This window comes from Salvia miltiorrhiza, unplaced genomic scaffold, assembly GCF_028751815.1.
Source record: "Salvia miltiorrhiza cultivar Shanhuang (shh) unplaced genomic scaffold, IMPLAD_Smil_shh original_scaffold_180_2, whole genome shotgun sequence".
Taxonomy (NCBI): domain Eukaryota; kingdom Viridiplantae; phylum Streptophyta; class Magnoliopsida; order Lamiales; family Lamiaceae; genus Salvia; species Salvia miltiorrhiza.
The window spans coordinates 205,864-227,502 of record NW_026651494.1 but is presented as its reverse complement, the minus strand read 5'-3'; the positions used below and the strand labels follow the sequence as shown (position 1 = coordinate 227,502).

Below are 21,639 nucleotides of genomic sequence, written 5' to 3'. Positions count from 1 at the left end.
ACCTATTTTAGCAATTTTACTAATCATCGATTTATGTTGAGGTTGACGTCTTAACACCGAATGTAGCTTGTGGTGGTAATACGAAATTTATAATAATATAATTACGATTTTATTAATAAAAAGAAAAAAGAAAATTTAGATGACCCTTGAGAGCACAAAAGAGCAAAGTAAAAGTCAGACCTCGTTAAAATCTGTGAAGAAAACCCACATAATTAAGAAAATCTTTAAGGGGGAAAGAGAGTACCCGTCAAAATGAATATCCGAAAATAAAAAAGAAACAAGAGGCAATCCCAACTCCAACCCCAACTCGAACTTGAGACTAACCATTATCCAAGCAGAATAGCCACAACAGAGATGGCATAGAAACGACCAGGCTGCACACGAAACTCCGGCCTGACCATTTAAGCGGGGGAAGGTTATCTAAACGCCGCAGAAGCCTTTGATAAATTCAATCAAATGCAATCATGTGATTCTCAATGATTAAAGAAATATTGCATTGCCAAAGATGTATTTGAAAAATTGCCACGGGTGTAAATATTTCATTTATCTAACTTTTGGTTGTATTTTTTTTTATAATTTATTATAAAAAATTATCTGGTATTTTTATTATTTTTCAAATTATACTGGCACATGTATTATCCATGCGGCTTATTTGTGTTCATGTTAAAGTATATATATCTTGTTTATGAAATATATTGTACTCGTTGAATTACTTCTCGTAAAAAATTAATTAGCGTAAATTTTCATTATAAATTAGTACTTTATTTTTTTGGTATTCATGTATCTTATAAGTGGTTGTTCATTTTATAGTTTTAGAATTTAAGATTGTAATGTTAGGAATTAAGATGATTTAAGATAATAATGAATATGTCAAGCTAATGAAATTCACTGGTTTGTTCATCAAATTTAGTCCATTGTGCAGCTAACAAATTAAGTCGTCTACAGTAAAGACTTTTGGTAAAAAAAAAATTAGAATTAAGCTTTATATATTAGTCTTGAACGTTGGATTTTACAAAATCAAACTACTCACTGCAGTTATTAATTTTCACTAAAAAGGGTTATTCTTGAACATTTTTCAATAAAACAAAGACTACCCATAATCCACAAATTTCATATGAAGGTGAATAATTAAATGTAAGAAACAAGCATAATCTTTTCGTACAAATGTACAATCGTATCAAATATTTATCACGCACGCACGCACATATTTCGAAGCGTAAATATTAAATAAAAAACTGTTAATAGTTTCTTCTATTTATACACATAAATAGTGCATGAAGATAATAAGTACAATGGAGCTATCAAATAAGCTTTAATGAATTCATCAACTTGTTAAACTGGCGGTTCTCAACCAAGTAAAATTAAATCAAGTTGAAATTTGTGGAATGAACCACAATATCTTCCTACATATATAAAATTAGTATATTTCACTCTATTATTCATAAATAATACCAAGAATTTTTCTAGAACCGCACAAATATTAAGACAAACAATCTTAACAATGTACTAGCTATTCATCATGACAATCCTGGAATTAATTGTCCATGAACCACCCTTAATAATAATTCAACAAATATCTATTAAAGGTGTGGGAAAACCAGGAAAGTTTAAGTAAAGAATTGTCGTTTAGCTCAGATCTACAACACATTCACTATAGTAGTAACGTTAATCAAATTCTTGAGATTATTCACGAATGATGGTCGATTATTCATCAACAATCAAACAACTGTTTTCGACAAAACCACGCAAATCACAATTTGTTCAAGAATCAGAATAAACTCACTTGAATACGTTTTACTGACTAGTTAAAAAGAATTTTTATCCTATGGTAAGTTATTACTGACTAGATTATATGGTAATTAATCACCAATACCCCAATTATTTAAAATGTCGAGCCAATGATACGTACGTACATTTTCTCTAACTTCTTTCTTTATTTCTCACTTTTTTTTTTTGAAAAAAAAAATCGTATAGCTGATCAGGAGACTCTATAAGTCTAGTTTGTTCCACTATATATAGTATCATCCCCCATTCCACCACAGGTCCACACCCATTAATTAACAACTTTAATTTTTGGTTGTGGCTATGAGTATCAGAGATTCAGAGTATGTGTCGATCTAATATCAATTCTTAGTGGAGGAAAGTATATATCGTCCCATTTCAAATCATTGCATTATTTTCACTCTTCCTAGAAAACCATTCATAATAAAAGTATATATCACACACGAACATCTTCATTCGATAGCCTCCTCATCTTCTGAGGCTCTGTAAAAGTGGTCCCTATTTATGAGTCTTTCCTTCAAAGTGGAGACTTTTAACACTACTGAAAAAAAGCACAAAAAATAATGGAAAAAATGGTCGTTAAAATACTCACCAAAAATACACAAGGGTTTGCCCTGACCACAAGTCTATATATATATCCTTCTCGGCATATTCTAATAGTATATATGACCAAGACTGCATGTTGAAGAAGAGTTTAAATAAATTGATATACACTAATTATATCAATAATATAAATATTCTATATTGGTAATTACTACTTGAAAAAAAAATTTAGGTTAATCATGATTGACTTAGAGTAGTTTTATGATAGGTGACTCATTTAAAAAAAGTTTATGAAGGCGTGTGTTGTTGAATACAAAATACATTAGAAATACGGGGTATGATGGATGATCCACTGAGAAGTTTATCAAGGCATATTTTATTGAGTACAAAATACATTAAAAAGACTCGTGGGGCAAAGTCAGGTAAGTACAATTGAAAATTTTCCTAACGGCCACACAAATCGGTCATTAATCATTTTAACGATCGAAAACGAACGAATTTTTAGTTGTTGATTCCTTAAAACAACTATTGTTATTTTCATTATAAAAAAATGGTCGTTATTTGAATAAAAACGATTGTTAACTGAATAAAATAAATTTTGCTAATAACCGATACATCGATCGTTAATTAGTCATAAAAAAATTAATAAAAACACTAACTACCGTTATTTTATGGTCGTTAAAATTACGAAATAACAACATTATCGATCGTAATCACAGGCGTTGAGCTTTAATAAATTAAAAAATATATATATAACCTAACGATCGTTAGTTTTCGATCGGTCATTACATTACAAATTAATAAATAAAAAATATAACAATCATAAAATTATTTATTGAAAAAAAACAACAAACTAACGACCATAATTCAAGCGCTAGGAATAAAAAGTCAATAATTAAAATAAAAAACAAAATGGTCATTAACTTGACGTAATACAATCGTTAGATTGTCATTCTGAACGAAACAATTTCGGAGGCGAAAAAGAAGAAAATGGGAAGAGCCTTTTTCAAGATTGATTTTGCCAAAGCATATGACTCCGTTGAGTGGAATTTCCTCGATGTTCTGCTCGAAAATCTAAATTTTGACCGCAAGTGGAGATGGTGGATGAAGGGGTATCTGTCTTCTGCATCGGCAAGTATTCTGGTGAATGGGTCGTCTACCAAAGACTTCAAATTGGAGAGGGGTTTGAGACAAGGAGATCCGATGTCTCCCTTCTTGTTTCTGATTGTTGCGGAAGGGCTTAATGCTCTGGTCGAGAGAGCTATTGCCCAAGAAGTAATGGTTCCCGCCACGATTGGGAAGGACAAGATTCAGCTTGCCATGTTACAATACGCAGATGACACGATCTTTATTGTGGAACCGGAAGAGAGGAACGTTGATGCAATCAGGAATATCTTAATGTTGTTCCAGTTCTTGTCAGGCCTTGCAGTAAATTTTGAAAAGAGTTCACTTATGGGAGTGGGGATGGATGAAGAAAAGATTGGGAGATGGGCGGAGGTGCTTGGTTGCAGAGTGGGTGCTCTTCCTTTTAGCTATCTCGGTGTTAAGGTGGGAGGACGGGCAAATGAAAGTGTGAGCTGGAGCCGTCTTGAGGAAAAGGTGGGAAATAAAATCAAAGGATGGAAGAGGATTCCTACATCCCTGGCTGGCCGACCCTGGTAAAATCAGTTTTGCAAGCTATTCCGCTGTATCAACTCTCCTTTGCTACTATTCCTAAAAGTGTTCTGTGTAACCTTAGTTCGATGTGTGGGAAGTTTTTGTGGGGGGATGGAGAGGGGGGTGGGGGAATTCCTTGGATTAAATGGAGTGTGTTGTGCTTAAAAAAATGTGAGGGAGGTCTTGGTTTGAAAAATCTTGAGTGGTTTAATAGAGCTTTAGTGTTCAAGTGGTTCTGGAGATATTTGGAGGACGGGGAGGCGCTGTGGGTTAAGATCATCAGATCGATTCATGGTGAGCTTGTTCGGGGGGAAGAGGGGGGCTGGTCGGTTGGAAGGGGGGGAGGGAGAACAGGCTGGTGGGTGAACATTGTGGAAAATGGTGGGGGAAGGGGAGGAGCGACAGAGAGATATCTTACGGATAATATTGCTAGAGTTATTGGGGACGGGTTGAACACTAGTTTTTGGGACGAGGTCTGGGTGGGAAGTGTACCACTGAAATTCAGGTTTCCTAGGCTTTTTCAACTGAGTGAAGACAAGAAAGGAAGGGTGGGGGAATTCGGAAAATGGGAGGGTGGTGTGTGGGCGTGGGAGTTGAGATGGCGCAGGGGGCTGAGAGGGAGGGAAGTGAGCTGTTTTAACCAACTTTTGGAGATTATTTCTGTTATTGTTCCTTGTCCAGGAGAGAAGGACGAATGGAGATGGAAAGCAACAAAAGATGGCAAGTTCACTACCTCTTCGGCGTATGAGACAATTGCCATGGAAAAGAGAGAGGAGGTGCCGTGCGCGGCGGCGGAAGCAGCGAAAGTTTGGGATGCACCTACAACTCATAAGGCAAGGGTGACGGCATGGCGTAGCCTGAGGAACCGACTCGCCACATGTGATAATCTTTTCAAAAGGAAGATCCAAATTGCATTTGAGGAAAGATGGTGCAACGCATGTGTGACGGCGGAAGAGACGGTGGAACACGTGCTACTTCACTGCCCAAAAACTGAACAAGTGTGGAACAATATTCAGCAATGGATCAACATCAAGACAGCGACACCAAGAGGTTTATCTCAACACTTTCTTTCTTTTATTCATGCAAGCAAAGATAAGAGATGGCGGAAATTCTTGAAAGGATTGTGGATTGGTACGGTTTGGATTCTGTGGAGATGTCGGAATGAGAGCAGGTTCCAAGGAAATGTGTGAGATGTTCAAAAAGTTACACAGGAGATTATAGGCAGGATGTGGAGTTGGAACTCTATTTTTCACATTGTGGACATTAACTTTCCTTTCTCTGTGTGGTGCTCGAATGGGCTTGTTCTGGACTCTTTGTAATTTGGTACCTCTGGTACCTGCTTTTCGTTTCTTATAATAAATTCTCTTTTATCGACCAAAAAAAAAATACAATCGTTAGAAGCTTGTTTTCTTGTAGCGTGTGTGATTTGCTTGTTTTGTGTGAGTAGACCGGTGCATTGAATCTGAGCATCAAATGAGCTCGTATTGCTGGATTCGAGATTCCGTGCTGTTGGAATAAATGGCTTTATTAGTCCATAATTACTTTGTAATTAATGGAATTAAATGGTATATTTGGAATCTACATTTTGAGTAGATTAATTTGGTATATTTACTTGTTCAAATCTATTAAGAATTGAATGAGTAATTAATGCCCAAAGATATCCATGGTTCGGACCACATGTTTGCCCAAACGGACGTGGCAGCGGTTGAGGACCGAAGAGACACGATGGTTCGGATCTGTTTGCCCAAACAGGGCACGTGGTGGCGGTTCAAGACCGAAGAGACACATCGGTTCGGACCTCCTGTTTGGCCAAACGGTCACGTCAGTTCAAGGAAACCCCTGGACTACTATAAATAGGGCCCTCCAGAATGAGATTAAACACACAAACGAATTCAGATAATCAATTTGTCATATTAGTTTAGTTTACATACTCAGTCCCGAGTATCAAGCCGTTCGACCGGATAGCGAACTCCTAGTGCTAAGGACTCGTCTATCATCCCGAAACCGTTGTATCTTGGGGGCAATTACTGTAGATCCGCGAGCACAGAGCGGAAGTAATTTTGCCTTACGGAGAGAGAATTTATTCTCGCCTCGGTTCTGCATCCTTTCATTTATCGTCATTCTATTTTCTACACTACCAAATAACAATCGTAAGGCAAAATTAGTGTGGAAAGATGGCGACAGGAAGCAACACCAACAACAACAATGTTCCACCCAACAACAATGCTCCACCAGTTCCGACCAACGTACCACATGCTCCAGCACCTGCTGCTGCCGAAAAGCCGGAAAAATTCGCAGGTTCTGAATTTAAACGTTGGCAGTCTAAGATGCTGTTTTATCTTACTACCTTGAATATGGCTCGTTTTGTGAATGAATCTCCTCCAACTGTGGGGGAAGATGATACTGATTCGCAATTGCGGATCGCATATGATGCATGGCATCATAGTGACTTTCTATGTCGTAACTATATACTGAATGGGCTAGACAACACTCTCTATAATGTCTACTCTAGCGCCAAGACGTCCAAGGAACTATGGGACTCCTTGGAGACGAAGTACAAGGCAGAAGATGCCGGCTTGAAGAAATTCATAGTCGGTCGTTTTCTAGACTTCAAAATGGTTGATAGCAAAACCGTTGTGGAGCAAGTGCAAGAATTTCAACTGATCTTGCACGACATTCTTGCCGAAGGTATGGAACTGTCTGAATCTTTTCAGGTGGCCGCGGTGATAGAGAAATTACCACCACATTGGAAGGACTTCAAGAACTATCTCAAGCACAAACGCAAGGAGATGGGACTTGAAGACTTGATCGTTCGCTTGAGAATCGAAGAGGACAATAGAATCTCCGAAAACAAGACGAACAAAACTTCCATGGAGGCAAAAGTAAATCTAGCCGAGTCTAGCAACAAGAAGAAACGCAAGTTCAAAGGCAAAAATCCAGACTCAAAAGGTCAGAAGAGGATCAAAGGAGATTGCTTCAACTGCGGCAAACCCGGCCACATGGCGAAAGATTGTCGCAAACCGAAGAAAGACAAGCACAATGGTCACCATCAAGCCCACGTGACGGAGACAAAGTCTGTGCCCCTCGACTTAGGCGAACTTGACTTGTGTGCCGTCGTAGACGAGGTCAATATGGTCGGCAGTCCAAAAAGATGGTGGATCGACACCGGTGCTACCCGGCATATCTGCGCCGACAAGACAATGTTCTCCTCGTATGAAGCTCTCACCGGCGATAGAAAACTATATATGGGCAATTCTACCGCATCCTCGATCATCGGAGTTGGAACCATTGTGCTCAAGATGACGTCGGAACTCAAGATAACCCTACAGAAGGTGTTGCATGTTCCCGACATTCGCAAGAACTTGATCTCAGGATCCGCTTTGTGCAACGCTGGATTTAGACTAGTATTTGAAGCAGGCAAAGTTGTAATGACCAAGAATGGTCACTATATAGGAAAAGGCTACCTAGATAATGGCCTTTTCAAGCTTAATGCTATCCCTGTACTTGTACGTGATAATGCAATAAAGGAAAAAGTTACTTACTTGGTTGAGTCTCCTAATTTATGGCATGATAGATTAGGACATGCAAATCTAAACACACTACGTCGTTTAGTAAATTTAGACTTATTGCCAAAGATGTCTTTCAATCAACACCAAAAATGTGAAATTTGTGTTGAAGCAAAAATGGCAAAATCTCCTTTTCATTCAGTGGAAAGATCAACGAAACCTCTTGAATTGATTCACACCGATCTATGTGATTTAAAACTTGTGCAAACAAGAGGTGGAAAGAATTACTTTATAACGTTTATAGATGATTGCACAAGATTTTGCTATGTGTATCTTTTGAGAAGCAAAGACGAAGCATTCGAAGCTTTCAAAACATACAAAAATGAAGTTGAGAATCAACTTAACACCAAGATCAAAATGATTCGAAGTGATCGAGGTGGCGAGTACGTTGCACCTTTTGAGGAATTTTGTCGTGAAAATGGCATTATTCATCAAACGACTGCACCTTATTCTCCACAATCAAATGGTGTTGCAGAACGAAAGAATAGAACATTGAAAGAAATGATGAATGCTATGTTGATAAGCTCAGGCCTATCACATAACATGTGGGGGGAAGCTATTCTTTCGGCTAATAAAATTTTGAATAAATTACCCCAAAAGAAACAAGAAAAAACCCCATATGAATTATGGAAAGGAAGGAAGCCGTCCTATAAATATACAAAAGTGTGGGGGTGCTTAGCAAAAGTTGAAGTACCTAAACCCAAACAAATAAAAATAGGACCAAAAACTGTTGATTGCATCTTCATTGGATATGCAAACAATAGTAGTGCGTACCGATTCTTGGTACACAAATCGGAAGTACCCGATATGAATGAGGGAATGATTATAGAATCAAGAAATGCCATATTTTTTGAAAAAATATTCCCCAAGAAAGAGAAGAATGATATAAGTTCGAAAAAGAGAACTTATGATGAAATTTCGCTTAAGGACAACGGACCAACACGTGAACTAACACCGCAACCAAGACGCGGAAAGCGAACAAAAACTGCGAAAACCTTTGGTCCAGACTTCGTAGTTTATACTTTAGAAGACGAACCAAAGACAATCAAGGAAGCATTGTCTGGTCCTGATGCCGATCTATGGCGTGAAGCTATCAATAGTGAAATCGAGTCAATCTTATCCAATCACACTTGGCTTATTGTTGATCTTCCTCCGGGAAACAAACCTTTGGGTTGCAAGTGGATTCTTAAGAAGAAATATAAAGCCGATGGATCTATTGATAAGTATAAAGCACGTTTGGTAGTTAAAGGCTACAAACAAAAGGAAGGGTATGATTACTTTGATACATACTCTCCAGTCACTAGAATTACATCCATTAGAATGCTACTTGCTATAGCAGCATTATATAATCTTGAGATTCACCAAATGGATGTAAAAACAGCATTTCTAAATGGAGATTTAGAAGATGAGATATATATGGAACAACCCGAAGGGTTCGTGATTCCTGGCCAAGAAAAGAAAGTTTGTAAACTTGTAAAGTCTTTGTATGGACTCAAACAAGCTCCCAAACAATGGCATGAGAAATTTGACCAAGCAATGATGGCAAACGGATTCAAAATCAATGAATGTGATAAATGTGTATACATTAAAGGAACATCCGACAATTTTGTCATTGTTTGTCTCTACGTTGATGATATGCTAATTATGGGCAGCAACAATAAAATAATCATAGAAACCAAGGAGATGTTAAAGAGAAACTTTGACATGAAAGATATGGGATTAGCTGACGTGATTCTAGGAATTAAAATCCTTAGAACACCCGAGGGAATAGTCTTATCACAATCTCACTATGTTGAGAATGTACTTAAGAAATTCAAAGCTTTTGATCTACCTCCGGCTAAAACGCCCGTTGACCTAAGTATACACTTAGCCAAGAATCGAGGAGAACCCGTATCACAATCAGAATATGCTAGAGTTATTGGAAGCCTAATGTACTTGTCAAATTGTACAAGGCCAGATATAGCATATTCGATCAGTAAATTAAGTCGGTTTACAAGTAATCCCGGGAAGGATCATTGGACCGCATTGACAAGAGTGTTGAGATACTTAAAGCACACAATCTCTCATAGTATACACTATTCGAGATATCCCGCAGTTTTGGAAGGATATTGTGATGCCAATTGGATATCCGACACTAAAGACTCTAAATCCACAAGTGGGTTCGTTTTTACCATTGGTGGAGGAGCAATATCATGGAAATCTTCTAAGCAAACATGTATAGCCCGATCTACTATGGAATCGGAATTTATTGCTTTAGACAAAGCCGGTGAAGAAGCCGAATGGTTAAGAAACTTCTTAGAAGATATTCCCTGTTGGGAAAAACCTTTGCCTCCGGTTATGATACATTGTGACAGCATGGCTGCTATAGGGAGGGCAAAGAATAGTTTGTATAACGGTAAATCTCGACACATTCGTCGAAGACATAATACCGTTAGACAATTGATCACTACAGGAATAATGTGCATTGACTATGTAAAGTCAAAAGACAATATTGCGGATCCGTTTACTAAAGGTATTAATCGTGATCAATTGTATAACGCAGTAAGGGGAATGGGATTAAAATCCACACGTTAAGAACTTTCATAGTGGTAACTCAACCATAATGACTGGAGATCCCAAGAACATGGTTCAATGAGACAACTAAATTATGGAAGTTCAAGTTGAGCACTTGAAACTTTCAAAATCCATTCTCATAGCTGCTCAAGTGCAAAGCCTGCAGCTTGTGGTAAAGGGTAAGCCATCAAAGGCTTTTAATGATTCCTATAGCCTTATTAGGTGGAGTATGGCAGGATACTCTTTATAGGAGATCACCTATACAAGTGAAGAAGTGGGGCCGCTTCAAATTATCAATAAACACTTGTGAATCCAAGAAATGGTCCAAGGCCGAAATGGACACAACGTGAGAACGAAAGATATTAGATCTATTATTGTGTGTATGTTGTTGACTAGATTTACACAAAAGTTGACCGGTTCAAGACATCATGTTCACCGAGCAACGAGTAAATCCGATGGCATTACACTAAGGAAGGTTCAAAGCTAACAACTACCTATCCTAATGCAATAATGGATCGTCGGGACTTAGTTTTTTTTTTTTTTGCATTTGCATTAATCATCATTCATGTGGGGGATTGTTGGAATAAATGGCTTTATTAGTCCATAATTACTTTGTAATTAATGGAATTAAATGGTATATTTGGAATCTACATTTTGAGTAGATTAATTTGGTATATTTACTTGTTCAAATCTATTAAGAATTGAATGAGTAATTAATGCCCAAAGATATCCATGGTTCGGACCACATGTTTGCCCAAACGGACGTGGCAGCGGTTGAGGACCGAAGAGACACGATGGTTCGGATCTGTTTGCCCAAACAGGGCACGTGGTGGCGGTTCAAGACCGAAGAGACACATCGGTTCGGACCTCCTGTTTGGCCAAACGGTCACGTCAGTTCAAGGAAACCCCTGGACTACTATAAATAGGGCCCTCCAGAATGAGATTAAACACACAAACGAATTCAGATAATCAATTTGTCATATTAGTTTAGTTTACATACTCAGTCCCGAGTATCAAGCCGTTCGACCGGATAGCGAACTCCTAGTGCTAAGGACTCGTCTATCATCCCGAAACCGTTGTATCTTGGGGGCAATTACTGTAGATCCGCGAGCACAGAGCGGAAGTAATTTTGCCTTACGGAGAGAGAATTTATTCTCGCCTCGGTTCTGCATCCTTTCATTTATCGTCATTCTATTTTCTACACTACCAAATAACACGTGCAACAAGAGACTGAATACTCTTTACAGTACATTCTTGGAATCTGGTGCACTAAGATTTATCTGAAGAAGAGCTCATCTCACTTTGTGAGAGGAAGGTTTATGATTGAAAGAGATCTTGCTCGTATTTCTTATTTTAGATGAATTTTTTATGTAGTATTGAATGTCATTGGACTTGAGTTAGTTGAAGTATTTATGGACTAATAACTCTTGTGAATGAATGAAAAAAGTTAGAATTGATTTCGGGGAGATTTCAGAACAAGATTAATTAAGATAGAAATGATGTTAATCTATCTAATTATAAAACTAGCATTTGCACTCCGTGTAACGTACGAAAACGTTTTTATATTTTTAGATTTATATAAAATTAAAACCAACTCAATTATCATAAATATAAATATAATACAAAATAATTTATACTAAATATGTTTGAGTTGAATATTGAAAAAATAAAAATAAATAAAGAAGAATCACAATAATAATAATAATAATAATAATAATAATAATAATAATAATAATAATAATAATAATAATAATAATAATAATAGGAAAAGGCAAAAAAATAAGTTAAAATAAAAAGAAAAAAGAATTGAAAAACTCATTAACTTAAAAAAGATGAGAGAGATGAGAGACTTTTTTTTTAAAATTTAAATCTTTAAGTAAATATAATTTGTACATTTTAAATCAAATATAATTACATAAAATATCAAATTAAAGCTATTATCGTGATCTTTAATTTGATATGCATATTAAATATTTTATAATTATTCGAATTTCACAATTTTGGAACGAAATAAAACCAAAAAAAAAATAAGAAGATAGAGAAAAAGGAAAAGAAAAAAATAAATTTTTAATTTGATTATAACTACAAAATTGCCACTTAATTTTAAAATCAATTTGCAATTGATTTCAAATCGAAATGTTGCCTTTTTAATGTAGCATAGATTTAGGTTTACATGTTTTATAATTTAACCATGATATATTTTTTTATGATATAGTTGTTATGTTAATTAATTATTGAATGTTTATTTTTAGAATTTTGTAATTAAAAAAAAATTCAAACATAATTTTTTTAATGTTCGATTTTTATCAAAAACTGAAGCAGTTTAACTGATTCGGTAAATGAATAATCCATATAATTTTCGGATCAATAACGATTTCTCAAAATCCGGCTAGTTTGGGTTTCGAATCGATTAACAGTGGGAGAGGGCCTCTCATATATTTCTATGTTTCTGCAACGATTCTATGCAAATGATAATGTGATATTCAGCGTAAGCAATAATGGTGAAAAGGAAAGCAGAAAAAGGAAAAGGAGGGGCGTGCATTTGGGCAATGTTGTGTATGGAAACATGAAATATCTATTAATTCAATGCTCACATGATGTAGGGCATAACACAAGATCTCTTCGTCGTCTAACGTAGTATCCGTCTTCCAGTTTTTTGTCTCAAGAATCTTTCTTTTTCATATTTTTATGACTATAAGACAAGATTCCACAGTCTAATTTGTTCTGTTGTTAGTGATCTATATGTATATCCAATTTAATGTTGCTTCCCAGCAATATTATTAATCGCGATGACATAGGTTTCCATTAATTTCCATGCTCGAAATTATTGAAGCTCTTATTTCAATTCATGGCTGCTTTGCAGCTCCAGTGCTCTTTGTCGGCCATCTCTTTTTTCTTTCTGCTTCAATCTTAAAAGTTAATTAATTATGAGTTTGGGAATCTGCAGGATAATTACCACTATATTTATCATTAATTCCTTGTTTGCATTTGAAAATGAAACCATCATATCTCTGCGTGCGGCTTTAAATTACTAAGAAAACGTAAGAAACTCAGAGAGTTGTAAGATGCTTAATATTTATTAGGGTTCATATATATGGTATTGGTGGGTGTATAACAAATCCTATAATTAACATAAAGTGGCAACTTTAATTTGTACAAATCTGGATCGTAAATCATAAGTATTTCAACTAGTTAAGCTATATATGACTGGATTTCTAATTGGGCGCAGCACATTATAATTAAATTAATATTGATTATTAATTAACCCTCCACTTTATATCATGTTTAGCATGGCTGAAAGTTTGAAACCACAGTTTTCAGTTCGATTTCCAGAAACGGTGAGTCTCCTTTCAAGCCGGTCTTGGCTTCGAACAGGGTCGTTATACTTTCTGCTTCACAAACCCAAGATCATATTATTTATCCATACTCTTTTCCTTTTTCCCTTTTTCTTATAATTTCAAGAGGTGGATAAAAGAATTTATCGATTTTGAATAAATTTGATAATCCTAATAACCATTTTTACGATACTATAATAAAATATTAGTATTAGAAAAATGTTAATGTGGACTGATTTTGTGACTAAGGATTTTGAACAACGATTTTGCGACCATATCTGATATCTCAACTTAAAATCAATGAATTTTTTGGTAACCGCGGACTATGGATTGCTGCTGATTATGGAATACTGGACTATGAATTTTTTTGAACTGCGATTTTTGCCGACTGTGGATTTAGATCTCCCTAAATCTATGAATTTTTTTCTCCATTTTCCATAAGAGATGTTTGCTGGTTTTGTGACTATAAATTTTAAACAACGATTTTGCTTAGTGTGATTTATGTTGAGGTTCGCCGATTTTGCTTAGTGTGATTTATGTTGAAGTTTGCCGATTTTTCCTAGCGTGTTTTATGTTGAGATTTTGAACAACGATATTTGCTGATTAGTATGATTTTGCTAAATTTAATTGTAAAGTAATACTCCATAAATATTATATATATATATATATAGAGGGAGAAGATCAAATGAGAATGAACAAATGTGGTGAGAACGGAGAATGATTGCATAAGCCAATAAATATGTTGCATAAGATGCTTGTAATGACTGCACAACGAAATTCATTTAATTAAATAAAATTTTCGCTCCTTCCAGGATTCAAACCCGGCTAAAAAATTTGTGCAGTATTATATTGCAGCTTATGCAATATTATATACTGGCTTATCAATCATTCTCATTTCTTACGAAAGATAGCATTATCAGTATAATCTCAAAGCCTATTATAATCTCCAATCAAATTATGAATTATGAATAATTAAGGGGAATTAGATTTTACTAATCATAGTTATATTTTATTAAGTCTCAGTATAAAATTAGTCAAAATTCTCATTGAAAGTATAAATATTTAATGGAATTTTTGTTAAAGGATAAATAATTTCTCTTTTTATTGAAAGTCAGATATTTATTGTGTTTAATCCGGACCACATTGATCCAAATAGCATCACTCTAGATTCTAGATAGCACACTAAATAAATGAAAATGTACATTTTAATTAATTTGTTTAAGAATTTAAGATGTCCTTACAAACTAACAAAATATAGATACTATTAGAAAAGATTGTTTTGGAGGAAAGCGCCATTTATGGTGGGGAAAACAAACTTTTTAGTGCACACTGTATGATAGAGATGTCACGAGTGGTGTGGATGTGTGCGGTGAGACAATAATGGCTGGAAAAATAATACATCCATCCAGATTCTTCTATGTTTTCTTCCTCTTAATTAAAGGTATGGAAAAGAACAAATAAATAAATAATAATTGGATCGTCCATCATATTTTCTGGTGTCTCACTTGTATATACATATAATTCTTTTCATTTTTGTTTTTATTTTTCTCTTCCATTTAGGTTTCTCCTATCTTACTCCTTCCGTCCCCCTGTATGTGAGACCTTTTTTTTGGACACGAAAATTGAGAAAAATGTATTTTATTTGTAGGTGGAAAAGTGAGAATGTGTTTAAAGGATAAAATCTTTACCAAAAAAGGGAAGAGTCTCACTTTCAGTGGGACGCCTTAAATAGAAAGAGTCTCAGATACAGTGAGACGGAGGGAGTACTTTAAGAGTTAAGGTGCAAAATATATATGCTTTAATTTGAGATAGTGAAAATTATACTAGTTGTCCATTAACTTAATTTTAATAAATTTTAACTAATTTTATATTAAAGAAAATAAATTTTCCTTTTGCATTAGAGTTATTTCTCTCTTCTCTAGTCAACTTTTACAACCAACTATTTCTCTTTCATTTGGTTCTCTAAATTTCACGCAGGTATTTCTTTCTATTTTCTCCTTTGGAGCCCAATTCCTTCCGGTCTAGGTGATTTCCTTGGGCGACGATGTTCATATAATTATCGAGGTTTTATTTTACTAAAAATTATCCCGTATTTATTTTTCTCATCTTCTCCATATACTTTTTTGAATATGTTTTTCATATACTTTTTCGACGACTTTAGTGCTTCACCTTCTTATTCGACTTAGGGTTCCGAAAATACTTTTTCGATCATATTTGGTGTGTTAACGAGTCGATTTTTGTGTTTCTTCATAAAAAACTTGATTTCCAGATCTAATTGTTATATTTCGTTCAACTGTATTTCGAATTTAAATATATAGTACACCTAGTATGAAATGTAATTATTTGTATCAAGCGTACAAGGACGTTGCGTGTTTGACTCATACCAAGTGTTGCACGACAACTATTGGGATGAATACGAATTAGTCCATTTGACACGAATGGTACAAAATTCATACCAGTCGTTCCAAGTGTTACTTGACGGGCTTGCGTAAAAAAAATAATAAAAAGAAGTTCGCCATAAACTTTGTAGCCACATTTCAAGTCTTAAACGATCTCTTTTAGGGGTGATGAATGAGTCAAGTACTCGTACCCGAATATAGGGCATTTATATATATTATCTGAACTCAAACGATATCTAATTACTAATTATACGAGACGGTTATACGGGCTAATTATTCGTGTAACCAAAATACTGCCCCTTTGTATATAATCAAACAATAAATAAAGGTATGCAAAACTTTTTTCAATTATTTGTGTTTGAATGTAAATACACATAAATGTGCATTGATCCAATTTCACCGAATAAATATACATATGCATAATGCATTCAATCTACATATGCATAATGCATTCAATCACAATTTTTAAATGCTCATAACAAATTAGGAAAAGTACAATTAACAATTGTAAATTGAGTTAGTCTATTATCCATATATATGTTAAATTTATTAATTTTAAGTAAATTAATTTAATTATAAATTTTAAAGTTAGTAGCTTCCTGATTAATTTAAACTTTTAAATTACTAAATCATATATTTATATTAATAAAATTTATTTAGTCAGCTAATCGGATGTATGCGGTAACCAAAAATCACAATGTTCGTACCAAATACCCGCACCGTCGAGCCAAATATAAGGTATTGATTATCCAATAACCGGCAAATTTCGATTCGGGTTGGATATAATCGATACCCGATAATATCCAAATAAGCAGGCTTAATCTCTTTTAACTCTAACCCCCCCCCCCCCCCTCCCCCCAAATTTCATATCATAAGCAAGCTTTTTATGGTCGCCTGAATGAACTCAATCGGAGGAGTTATGTAGAAAAAATTATAACAGAAAATTGCTAGAAATAATGGAGGTGACGACGCAGGGTGATAGTAGACGGAGGAATTAATCGGATATTGGCTAGGCAAGTGGTGTTTTCCTCGGGTTAAATGAAAGTGTTGGTCGTCGGTGGTGGAATTGGAGAAGAGGATGGCTTGATGCAGGTCATGACGGTGATGTCGTCGGATGTTAGAGGTCGGCGGCGGCGGCCGGCGAGAAGAAAGAGAAGACTGAGAGAGATGTGAAAGCAGAGAGAAAGAAATGAGAAATGCATTTCAAAATAAAATTTAAATTTAAAATGAGTGCAACGATATTCTCATCAGAAGATTTGTGAATTTTATCATTAAATATTCGAAATTGCAACTTAAACCGCCAAAAAGTCGTAACTCTGCCGCAATAACTCCCAACTCAATTACTCACTCCTCGGACATCCAAAACGAAGATACTGTACAACTTTGATACTCCATATATATACCTCAACACTTGGAAGTTGGAACATTTTTTGGAAGCAGAACTGAATGGTGATGAGATACTAGCTAGGGTTTGGACTTGTTCTGCTCCCAAATCCTCGACTGCTTTTTAAGGAGATGAAAGCTGAAACATTTTATATTTCTGACTGCAAATAGATCTCAACAGTATTGATTAAATCATCGATCTGTTGATGAACAGAAAATGTTCATCACTGATAAATGCTAATAACACACACACTTGATAAATGAAGTTGTAAATACTTGAATCACTGAAGCCACATCCATTATGTTCCAACATTGGAGTACTAATTATTTACAGTTTAAGATTGAGATCAAGCATCTCCAAAGTGGAAGTCGACGGAGTGTGGCGGTGATCGACGGCTCTATAAATTCCCGGCCACATAGAGGCGAGGACGGGCGTGGCTCTAGCGGGCGGTTTGTGGAGGTGGGCGTGGGGTTGGACCCCGAGAGATTTGGGTTGAAAATATCTGACGAAACCCCTCTCCCTTTTGTGAGCATTCTGGTGGCCGCCTAATGCTTGCGAGCTGTAGAATATGCGGTCGCAGAATCTGCAGCCGAAGATCTTGGTCGGGTAAGGCCGCGTTGCTGATTCCGCCGCCATCGGCTTCAAACTCAACCACTTCTGCTCCACCGTTTCTTCAACTTTCGACATTATATATATCGCTTTCCTTTTTTTAATATAAATAATAACGACATGGAATCCAGACTGATGCCTTATTATATATCCCTGGCGTCTTCCCTGTTAAGTGACCCCCACTCATCACCACCTTACTTTTCCACAACACCGTTTTCGTAAAATTACAAATACTCATTTTATTTTATCTTATATTCTCTGTCTCATCATCCTTGTCACATAAAGATTTTAATTATTTACTTACTAATTTTTAATTGATGTATTATTTACAAAATAATGAAATACTTCATTATAGTATTACAGGGTTAATTGATTGTAAAGCTAAACATTATAGTCATTTTTTTCCATTTACTATAAAATTGGTGCCAAAATACATAAATTTTCATGATTAAAATTTCCCATATTTAAACTCCAATCAAATTGAATTTGGTTTGACAGCGAAATTTTATTAAGTGGTATGAATTTTAACATTTGGATGGTGCCATAAATTCTAAATTTGAATTATATTTATAATAGTATAAATAATACTACTACTCTCTTCATCACCAAATTTCACGTCCCTTCAAAATGACATGAATTTTAATAAAATAATTGAGTGTGTTGTGAATGAAATAAAAATATAATCTTTAAACCTTATTTGGTATGGCTTATGAGACCAGATAGCAAAGCTATTTAAATTTTTGGTATCCTATATGGCTGCGTTTACCTTGATGGATAAATTTATCAATGGAAAATGAAGGATAACAAAAAATTATGCCTTAAAATATCTCTTTTCTTTTCCAACATTTGACACAAGAAATATTCACAATTTTTTCTTTCTTATTTTCACTTCAATGATGGATAATATTATCCCTCTATTTTTGAGTGGATAATATTATTCATACTTGAAGTGAAAATAAGGAAGAAAAAATGGGGAACATCTCTTTTGTGTTAAATGTTGGAAAATAAAAGAGACATTTCAAGGCATAAATTTTTATTATCCATCATTTTTCATGAATAAATTTATCCATCAAAGTAAACGCACCCTATAAGTAATCTGACAGCCCGTGTTTATATGGGCACCTAATAAATTTCATGTTCACCTTCAGTAAAACATACTATAACTGAAAGAAAGCCTCTGATACCTTATTTCCTATGATCAATATCCCTCCTCTAATTTACACAGACAATTATACCATTTCTTCAACACCCCTATGTGGCTGCAGCAATGGTGAGTTCATGAATTGCTCGTGGTGGTGTGGCGATTCGTGCCTAAATCTCAGAGAAATCCCTTTGTTTTTTCTGGATTTTAGCTCTCACGCCAACAATAGTGCTCTGATGTATCAAGTCCCAAAATTCAGTTATCAACAAAAATTATGGCATAGTCAAAGCATAACAATGGAAGGAAAATTCAAGATTTTGGGGATTCAATTAATAGTGTTGGAAAGCAGCAATATTTCTGTGTCAATAATTCGAAAAGGAAGTGAGGAAATTGTTCAACTACAATTCGTTATGGTATAGTCAAAGCTGTGAGAGTTTTATGAAATTCACCTGGAGAAGATAGTGAGTCGTATTCTCATATTAAAAGGAGAATTTCTTTCTGTAAACCAAACCATTGGTTGAGGTTTGGCCGTCTGGTTTTGGTGAAAGGCAGCGGTGTATTGGTTAAAATTTTGGTGAAAGGCGGTGCAAGAGCATCTCCACCGCGACCGCGCTGCTGTGGGGGTGGGGGTTTTGATGCAGGCGCTAAAATAAGAACTAGGCTCGTGGGAGATTATATCATATGGGCGTCTCTTTGTTTTTTTTTTTTTTTAAATGAAATTAAACTAACATTATAAAAAAGTTGAACTTTTTTTTTTTCAATTTGACCTACTAACTAAAAAAACTACACTCCAACAGATCTTTTAACAATTTTTTTTTCATTCCTATTCAAACATTTCATAATTATCTCCTTTTTTTTTCTTTTTTTTTTTCATATTCTTCTTCTATTTCACATTCTTCTTCCCATTTTTCACCTATCAAAAATGGATCGTGAATGCAACGGGTAATTCAAAAATCAAGCTCGTTTTAATTATTATAATTCCATTTAGTTATTATATATTATATTAATTAATGTAATATGACAATTTCAATTTTAATGAAATATTGGATTTTAAGATTGAGGAAGTAAAACGAAATGAAAAAAATTAGAGCTCATGACACTTTCAATGCAAACGAATGACACTTTAAATGCAGTAAATAATTAATACTTTCGAATGGACGATAAATAAGTACTTCACAAATGATATATTACATATGACACTTTTAATAACTACAAAATAATACTTTTAATCTATGAAAATGATACTTTGTAAATGATTTTTTTATAAATATAAATATTACAAATGACACTTTTAAAGCATGCAAATAATACTTTCGAATGAAACAATAAATGATAATTCACAAATAATACATTACAATGATACTTTTAATGTATGTAAATGATATTTTGCAAATAATATTTTTATAAAATCAAATGAATTTTGTTTATAAAAATAAATGGTAGTATATTATAGATGACACTTTTCATAAAATAAAATGATAATTTTAATCCGTACAAATGATATTTTCGATTGAGCCAAGAAATGAGAATTCACAAATGATATATTACAAATGAAACTTTTAATAACAAAAAATAATATTTTTAATGTATGCAAATTGTATTCCGTAAATTATATTTTTATGAAATTAAATGATATTTTGTCTAAAAATAAATTAGAGTCAACTTTTGAGATAACCATAATGAGCAATGAAACTCAATATTTGGCCTCCCATAAAAAAAACACAAAATTTGGCTATTTTTACGTTTTATGACTGTTTTGCCTTAACTAGAGCAGACCGGGTTCGGGTTTGCGTCCGGATTAGGGCGCGCGGGTTATGATGGTACAGTTGGTACAAATGAGTAAATTCGTGTTAATTGTGTGGCTAGACCGAGTAGAATAGAATCCGCGGGGTTAAGGGTATTTTAGATCGAAATTGTAAATAATGGCCATAATTTATGTTTTTCAGATGAGTGACCGAAAATTGAGTTTCATTTTTCAATAGGACTATATACATATTCTCAATAAATTATATACTCCATCTGTCCTATTAGGCTTGTCCCAGATCTTTTGGACGCGGTTATTAAAGAGAGTTAAATTAATGTAGTAAAAGTGTGTAAAGGTGTGATGCCATATTGTTTGTAGTGTAAAATTATTATCAAAAATAGAAACATGACACTATCAATAGGACAACTCAAAAGGAAAAATAGGACAAGATCAATGGAACGAGGGAATAATAAATGACACTTTTAATACATACAAATAATATTTTTAATACATATAAATAATATTTTTAAATTGGCCGAGAAGAAGTCTAGACAACGAACAAAGAAAAAATAGAGTATATATTAATCACAAAATTTGGGTACAACCGAGTGTACTGCACAATCGGGTTGACCCACACCCAGGCCTTGACCTGCATTCTGATCTGAACTCACATCCTGACCCAAATCGTGTAAATGACATTATTCGGTTATACAAATGATACTATTCGATTATATAAATGACACTGTAAGATTTTAAAATATTATAGTGTCAATTACATGAAGTGTCATTTATATTTTTGAATAGTGTCAATTATACACAACACAATGTGATTTATAATGCTATAGTGTCATTTGTGTAACGAAATATTATCAATTACAGACAATGTCATTTGTATAACCGAATAATGTCATTTACATAGTTTAGGTC

General features: G+C 34.6%; 1 long non-coding RNA gene across 1 annotated transcript; it reads right to left on the bottom strand.

Annotated features, from left to right (window-relative positions):
- Positions 1-17,338: 17,338 nt before the first annotated feature.
- LOC131003241 (uncharacterized) lies at positions 17,339-19,649 on the bottom strand. Its single transcript, XR_009094589.1, has 2 exons — positions 19,418-19,649; positions 17,339-19,201 (listed from the first exon to the last, which is right to left on the bottom strand). It is a non-coding gene; the product is annotated as an uncharacterized LOC131003241 (long non-coding RNA).
- Between the last annotated feature and the right edge of the window lie 1,990 nt (positions 19,650-21,639).